Source organism: Lichenostomus cassidix, chromosome 3, assembly GCF_008360975.1.
Source record: "Lichenostomus cassidix isolate B80296 chromosome 3, HeHo_3.0, whole genome shotgun sequence".
NCBI lineage: Eukaryota > Metazoa > Chordata > Aves > Passeriformes > Meliphagidae > Lichenostomus > Lichenostomus cassidix.
In genome coordinates, this window is record NC_139483.1 from 57,912,602 (window position 1) to 57,920,478 (window position 7,877).

General features: G+C 43.2%; 1 long non-coding RNA gene across 2 annotated transcripts; it reads left to right on the forward strand.

Annotated features, from left to right (window-relative positions):
* The first annotated feature begins 2,169 nt into the window (after positions 1-2,169).
* LOC146439805 (uncharacterized) lies at positions 2,170-7,340 on the forward strand. 2 transcript variants are annotated; one of them, XR_014850904.1, is made up of 3 exons: positions 2,170-2,503; positions 4,366-4,552; positions 5,399-7,340. It is a non-coding gene; the product is annotated as an uncharacterized LOC146439805 (long non-coding RNA). The 2 variants fall into 2 exon arrangements; XR_014850903.1 differs by lacking the exon at positions 2,170-2,503 and having other exon boundaries at positions 4,124-4,552.
* Positions 7,341-7,877: the final 537 nt, after the last annotated feature.

Here is a 7,877-nt window from a genome sequence, read left to right on the forward strand (position 1 = left end):
GTAAGGCAGAAATAATCTGACCTGTCCTTGACTAATTCAATCATCTGGAGCCTTTAGAAAACTGACCCAACTGATCTAATCATGCTGTGGGAGTGCACTAATGACCCATCAGAGCTTGCTGCATCTCTTTCCCACACTCCCGGTTTCTAACAGAGATGTTGCATGTGTCTCTGCTCCTGTTCATGGCATCCCCTCTCTGCTTGCCAAGACAGCAGCATCTCTGCTCTGCCTGATGGACACGTGGGACTCTAGCATGTCTCTTCTCCAGTCTTTGAACCTTACACATCTTTCAGGGGCATGAAAACTATTTACCTGGGAGAATGGACAGCATGGTAGGAGATCTCTAATAACTGAACTTCTCTGAGGAAGTTCCAAGCATTTTCTGTGACTTTGGTGTCCCCTGCTCACAAAGAGAGTTGGTAGCACTCCTGGCAAGATGAATTTTCTTTTCACGCTCAGGACAGAAATGTGTTAGTGAATATTAACAAAAATCTGACTGCTGTGTCTTTAGATTGTATGATACTCATAACAACTAAAAAATCTTCCTTTCGTGAATATACACTCTTTATATTAGTTGCATGTGCTACTCAGCTGTAAAATTGGGTGATCATTGGGCATAGATTTTCTAATATGTAAAATAAACCAGGAGAAAAAAATCCAAAGGAATACATTTACACAGCGTCCCAGTAACTTAATAATGCTTGCAATATTTTCCTTCCTGTGCCTGAAGCAATGGTTTGGTGTAACAGAGATATGTGTGTTCAAAGATCTGTTTCTCTTTTGAAATTGTTAAATATGTCCTCAAAATATATCAGTGGGACTGTGGAAAGCCTGATAGACTTTTACTGCCAATAGGATCTCTTCCTTTATCAGTCCTCACATTTGGTCCAGATTCTTATTACTATTGAATAAATAGGCTGAATTAATGAATGATGAAATAACACATTCTGGTTTAGATATCTGCATTAAAGCAAAAAACCCCTCAACATCAGTCTGGAGAAGAGACTGAAGCAAAACTGAGACACTGTATTGAGGGTTTGTGTTAATGGACGAATATATACTCCTGGTTTATGTTCATATTCCAGGCTGGTAGGACACAAGCCATCCCTGTGACTGAACAAATGAGCCATGAGATGGAATTTGTTTACATGCTGTACTGGACCTGCCTCACGCTCAGTTAGGCTGAAGTGCTCAGAGTGGTCTGTGTAAGCACACACCTCCCTGTGTGCTCTGCTGGGTGATATCCATTGGTTATAAATAATCCTACTATTTATAAAGTATCTTTTGCTTTAAAAGAAAATGGATTATAAATAGCAGTATCATCACTTCTGCTTGGTCTGCCATGCACTGGCTCTGTTGCTCAAAGTGACACACGCCCCAGTGATGGCACGCAACAAGATGAGTGATCTTAAAATTTCTGGCTGCTGTTGATGTTTCCACCTAATAACAAAACTAGAGGGCCTTTCTAACAAAAGTGGGTGCACATATCTGTGAATCCCATTGACAACTAATCAACCATTTCTTTTCTATGCATAATTAAAAAATACTGCATGTTTATTCCATGTTTTGTTCTGTATTTGGAAATATTTTAAGCTACCTGTATCCTATCAGGATGCCACTAGTAACTCATAAGGAAGTTAAGAAAATTCAGGGAATAAATTAAAGTCAGTAGATATAACAAATCTATCCCCACATCCTAAAAGAATTTGCTGAGAAGGCTTTTCTGTATTAAGAGAACAGAACTTTCAGATGCTGTGGAAGGGTGATAATGTAGTGCCAATAGTTTTAAAAATATTATCATTGTGAATAATGTGATGCAATATATATAGAGCAGCCTGCCAGAAGTCCTAGGAAAAGTAATAATTAAAAATAAAAATGGAGAATCACTTCTGATATGATTTGTTTGGTCCACTTCAGTTATCAGGTGATAACTGTGGTAACAATGGTGGCATGACTCCAGCATAAATGTATCTTTCCAAGAGGAAAATAAAAGATATAAAGAGCTTCCTAAATATATTAAAAAAAACCAACCAAACAAAACCAAACCAAAAAAACCTCTTCCTGGAATGCAAATCCAGAGAAATCCAGTCAGCAATTAGGATCATATTCTTACCAGCAAGGGCACTTAGTGGGACAAGCTGCTTACAGTAATGAAGAAATCTCTTCTAAAAAAAGAGGGCAGGAATCCACAGTGCAGGTTGGCCATGCAAAATGAGTGGGACTGCATGGGGCAGGGAAACAGAGCTAGTGAAAGCAGCCCTGCCACACCACACTGCTGGGCATGGACAAGACACCCCTTCCTCTCTGGAGAGAGGAAAATCACTGTTCCTAAAATCTGATCTGCTGCCTTTCAGGGTAGACATTTCAGTCCAGGTGGTGGATGAAATGTAAATGTTTTGAGATGTCTGACAGGTGCTATTTTGGTGATCTGCAGCCTATTTCAGACCAACAATTTCCCTTTTCTAAGAAGCTGTGCACCCAAAGGCAGGACGTGGACATCCTGGTACTCCTGACACCTACAGCTGCCCACATGCCAGATTCATATACCCCACCTGCCCATGCAAAACTGAGCTGGTTTTGTCTGAGTGATCCTTCCAGCTTGTCAGTGGGACAGGACTGAATGCACTGAGTGTTCTGGGCTTGTTTTCACTTGGTCATGGTCCATTTTCTGTGATTGTCTGATGATTTCATTTGATGCAGTGAATCTGAAACCCAGGCAATGCCTACGATTCTCTGCTCTTCTCTCCAGAGAGAGAATAGACAATCATTATACTTGCTGGCTTTTACCTCTTGCAGCAGGCTTTAAATCTGCTACAACATGTTGGGAATGGCTTCTGTAAATGTCCTTTTTATCCATCCATTACCTGTGTGCAAGCTGGTCTGTCTCAGTTCAGCATTACTACAAAGCCAGTGCTTGTATGCAGTGACTGCCACATCACATTTTCACTGTTGTTTCAGCCTCTTAGAAAACACTTCATTTCCAAGCTGCCTTTCAGCTCTGCCTCCCCAAAAGGTGGTGATTTTTGTTTGCTTGTTTAGTTCTGGTTTTGTCACCCCACTTCCAACAGACAGCCATGTGCACTGGGCAGAAGTGGAAAAACACAACTTGCACCATCTGCAGCTCCTGAGTGTCCAATGGTAACGCAGGGGGGAGAGGAGGGGTCAGGCCTCTGCGTTTACCGAAAGTGTCTCTAAGGCTATCGAGAAATCACTCCAGCCAGCACTGCTCTGGTGCTGTACAGAAAGACCCTTCTCACACCCAAGCTGGTGTAAGGCACAGATTCTCACTCACCCAGAGAGCTGGATAGCTCATGCGTTACCAGAGACAAAGAATCCAGAGGCTCAATCAGCCGGATATTCCAGAAGTTTATTCCAGAGGGTTCCAGGGTGAAAGAGAAGGAAGAACCCCACGTGTCCCTAGATATAGGGATCACCTGGGGTCAGGGGAGAGGAGGCGGGGGGAACACTACAACCAATGGGAGAAGGGAGGGATGAGTCAGGGGTTAGGTTACAGCCAGGGAGATTTACATAATTTGGGGAGGGACTTATCATGTTACTCAGACTAGGATGTTTCCCACCAGTGAAGCCCTGCTGTATTGGAACCACTTGGCTCCCCAGCAGTTCCTGAGGTGGTATCACGCACCACCACACAATGGCATCTTACCCCAGAGTCCAGTGGTTCATCCCATGCCAAAGAAGCTGTGGCAATTTCTTCTGCTCAGTTTGCTCCTTCCCAAGCCAACCATGTGACTCTGAACACTTGCCATGACCAGCATCAGGTACCTGGCAAGCCAGGAGCCATGCTGCCCTTCATCCACAGGGGATTTGAGCACTTGTATTCTGGAGTGAAGTGAGCACAAGAGAAAGTAGAGGACCTCTGAGCAGCCCAAATCTTGTCAGGGGAGCTGAAGAAAAGGGTTTGTTTGTGCTGCAAAAACCTGACCCCTCAGAGCAGTAAGGACCCTGCCTTCTTTTCTCAGTATGTAATTAAAACTTCCTCATTTGTGGAAGCTACAGTAGGGAGAATTGTATTTGTTTTAAAGATTGGAAACACAGAGGAATTTGTGGCTGTACCCTGTCCTGCTTGCTGCCATCATCTGGATGCCTTTAAGTATGTCCAGGGCCGCAGAGACCACCAAGCCCTTGGATACTTGGGCACTACCAGAATGTCATTTTAAATGATGGGCAGCACCAAGGGGCTCTGCAGGGAGGTTCAGCAATGGAAGTGGTGAGTCTGCAGCATGGGGCAGGGCTGGAGGGCCCTCAGCCAGCTCAGGAATTGCTGCAGCTCACGAGACACTCAACTTCTCTGAAGGAAGATGAAGAACTTGTCCCAAGACCAGCTCAATGACTTTGTTTCCACAGGCAAGAGCTTTGCACCAAATTAAGCCATTTCTGGCCAAGTCTGCAGTGAAACAGGATGTCCCAGCCAGGGAGAAGGGTCTCCTGCCTCCAGAAAGTCTACTGGGAAGCCTACTTCCCTCCCAGCATGGTGGTCAAAACCACAGTGTGCTGGCAGGGAAAGGAGATGTCCATCAGTGCTGGATTCAGGGTAAGGAGATACCCCAAGCACTCCAGGATGCTCCCTCATGTCACTGGGGTAGAGCTGAACCCAAAGGGGCAGGTGCTGGGGTCTCTTCCTTGAGGCTTTCACTGTTTCTATCCTTACCCTGGTAACTCCTCTTCCTTTTTCCCACTAAGTGCTCAGACCTCATCTCTGTCCGAGGAGGAGCAGGACTCTGTGGCTGTGTGCCACACTACTTGCCCCAGGCAGTGGCTTTGTCAGTGGCAGCAGGGAAAGGGACTGTTTCTGTGGCAGGAGGGTGCTTGGTGCCCCTGCAGGCACTCACAGGTGGACAAAGCACAGCTCTGCCTTCCTGTCCTGAGCCACAACAGGTGGTAGGGTTGAGGAAAAAGAAGAAATACATGGAAACAAACTTCATGGAAAAATATAAAGTTCTGGGAAGTGTGGGCAAGAGGCAGAAACAAAACACAGATCAACAGTTTCCATATTGATATTTACCCCCAGGAATATATTACATGACACTTGGGATTTCCATGCTGGAACATGGGACTTTGGCAGGAGGATTTCCCTGCTGGTGACTGAGTCAGAAATTCAGCTGCCATTTTACAGTAGCATCACAAAAGGCCTTTGCAATGGAGAACTTTGCTATCAGAGCTTTATCATGTCTGCCTGATTACTTTTCAGATTAAAAGAAAGTTTGTAACAATTTAACTTTCAATATCTGATCTTTCATACCATAAATCAATTCCCATGCTTATTCCTATTTTTACTTACACATCACGTGGCTGAAGCTGAGTCATTCAGGCAGAAGGGTTCAGCACTGATGAAGTGGCATGTTGCCACTTCCAATGACTTCAGTTTTGTTCTCTGCAGGCTGGGGAACATGAGAACACACAGATTTAGCACTTTAGCAGCTCCAGCTGCCATAAGAACACTGCCTCCAAAGTCATGGACTTTCTTCACTGAACGGGAGGATCCCTTTTCCAAAAGGTCAGCAAATGTCCTAGGACAGAAGGCACCAGCTGGAGAAATGGGGTGGGAGCGCTGTGGCTTTATGCCATGAAAAAAAGCTTGTTTTAAACTAATGTATCACAGTCATCTTGTGTAACACCCCCTGAGTGCTACAAGGCAGGTAAGGCAGGTCAGGGTTTTCCCCTGGCTGATCTCTCACCTGACTCCAACAAGGTTACGTGGCAATTGCAGACTCTTCTCTGAGATCTCAGAGGCCCCAGTGTCCCAGGTAATGACATCCATAGTGTGTGAGGGTGCCATGCTTTCCAGCATACTCTGGACAACAGCCTTAGAGGGCATGCCACAGTATTCATCAGGAATGTCTTCAGCTAGGTAAGGAAAGCCTCCCACTTCTCAGCCCAGTACTCAGTTTAATAGATGCTGGGAGAGAGAGGGAGGGAGGGAGGGAGGAGAAATTACTTACCAAGTTCTACTCTGAACTTCCAGGGCCAGATAAAGTTGCTTAAAACCTTGCCTTAAATAAAATATTAAATTAAAATGCTGCTTTAAGAACAACCAGGTAAGATTAGTATCAAATATCATCAAAATGCCAGAGAAACGGTAAGAGGGTTTTGTTAAACAGCAAATAGCAAGAGGAAAAGTACCTTTCTGCGCACAGCAGAGAGGAAGAGGAACTGATCAATAGGGGACTAATGAAAGTACCAAACAATTAAATTGCCTCCAGCATTGCAAATGAGAGCTGTAGATGAGTATACATATGAACTTGATTTACAAGGTCAGAAGAGGACTCATGCAGCCTCCAAATAAGTGGCATCAGATCACGCTTAAGAGATTAAGAATATTTTAGCTGAACAAAGCCGCCCAGTTGGAAAGACTTACAGAGGTTGTGTGTTTGTTTCTTGGTATTTTCAGCATTTTTCTGAGGGAAGAGAGACCGTTCCAAGAAAAGAAAGGTGTGAGCAGCTTTTCCTCAATTGAAGGTTTCTGCTTCAAATTATGATTTCAAAATAATAACTAATGCCAAACAAATGTTATAGGATTTTTAGGACTTGCTAATTTTTGCTCTTTCTTGTCTTACTCTCTGTTTCACACATGCTGCTACAACTGAAACTGCTGCATAGTTGAATTAAACTGTTCCCGAAGTATTTTCAGCCCAAACAGAAGCAGGAAATCCCAGTAATCATAAGGAAAACTTTGTTCCTTATGAAACCCAGACACAAGGCTTAGGTGCTTTTTCAGTTGTGTATCTAAACACCTGCTCTTATCTCTAAGTGGATTTGCCAAAATTACTTACCACTGGCAGTTGAGGTAACTGGAGGCATGAGACTGTTGCATTTGTTTTGAGTTTATTTTAAATATTAAGATGACAGATCCCGTACTCTTGCAAATGAGTCTTGTGCTGTAGACTGTGTCTAAATACATGAGAGAAGTTTTGTCTGCATACATCTGTTTGTCATTGTGGAAAATATAGTCCTAAAGGTGCATTTTCAGGTAGGTTTGTCCCAATGTAGAATAAAGTCAATCAAACCTCACTGGTATGTGCCAAAGATCTTCTCCATTGCCAAGTTTTACATTTGAGAATGAAGACTTATATTGGATTCTTGAATCTGTTACTCTTGCCACATCCTTCAGAAGGCTGATGGGACCTTGAGTCTTTCAATTCTGCTTTCCATAGTGCTAAAATCGCAGGCAGCATTGCCAGTACGCTTGCAGGCCTGGAATTGAGCCATGGGTTGAACAGGGTTGTGTTTCCATCACCAGCAGAAGGGAAAGTGCTATAACAGACTCCTTGCAAAGATGTAATAACTTGCACATTAAAGAAATGGAATCTCTGAAGTAAAAATGAATCTGGTATTTGATGCTTGATATTTAGTCTATATTATAAAATATCATTATTGTAACTGAGTTTTAGAGATCACTGCAACTAAAATATGAAGGTTACAGAGGAATGAAAAAGTTTCCTGCTTGAAAACTGCAACATAAGTCCAGATGGTGCAAAATGGCTTTAGCATTACAGAAAATTGAAAGCATCTCTCTTTTTGAAGGCCAGAAATTTACTTGTATGAAACATTATTACCTTCAGTGTGTAGGGCTTTTCTTTTTGTTAAATTCTCTCTCTCTCAGATGCTTATTTCCTACCCCTCAATAATCTAAATACAGTAAAGAGAAAAGACCTATTGTAAATACTTGGATAATCTCCCATCACTTCCTTCCTACAATGAACTCCTGTCTGGGTTTGTTTCCTAATTTCACCTGTATGAGCCTTGGCAGGAGGATGAAAGGAGAGAGCAATGCAATTTTACCTCCATTAGGATCTCTCTTTTCTCCCCTGAGGTGAACCCATTCTTGGGAGATTTCATTAGCCAAACTGTTCATCTGA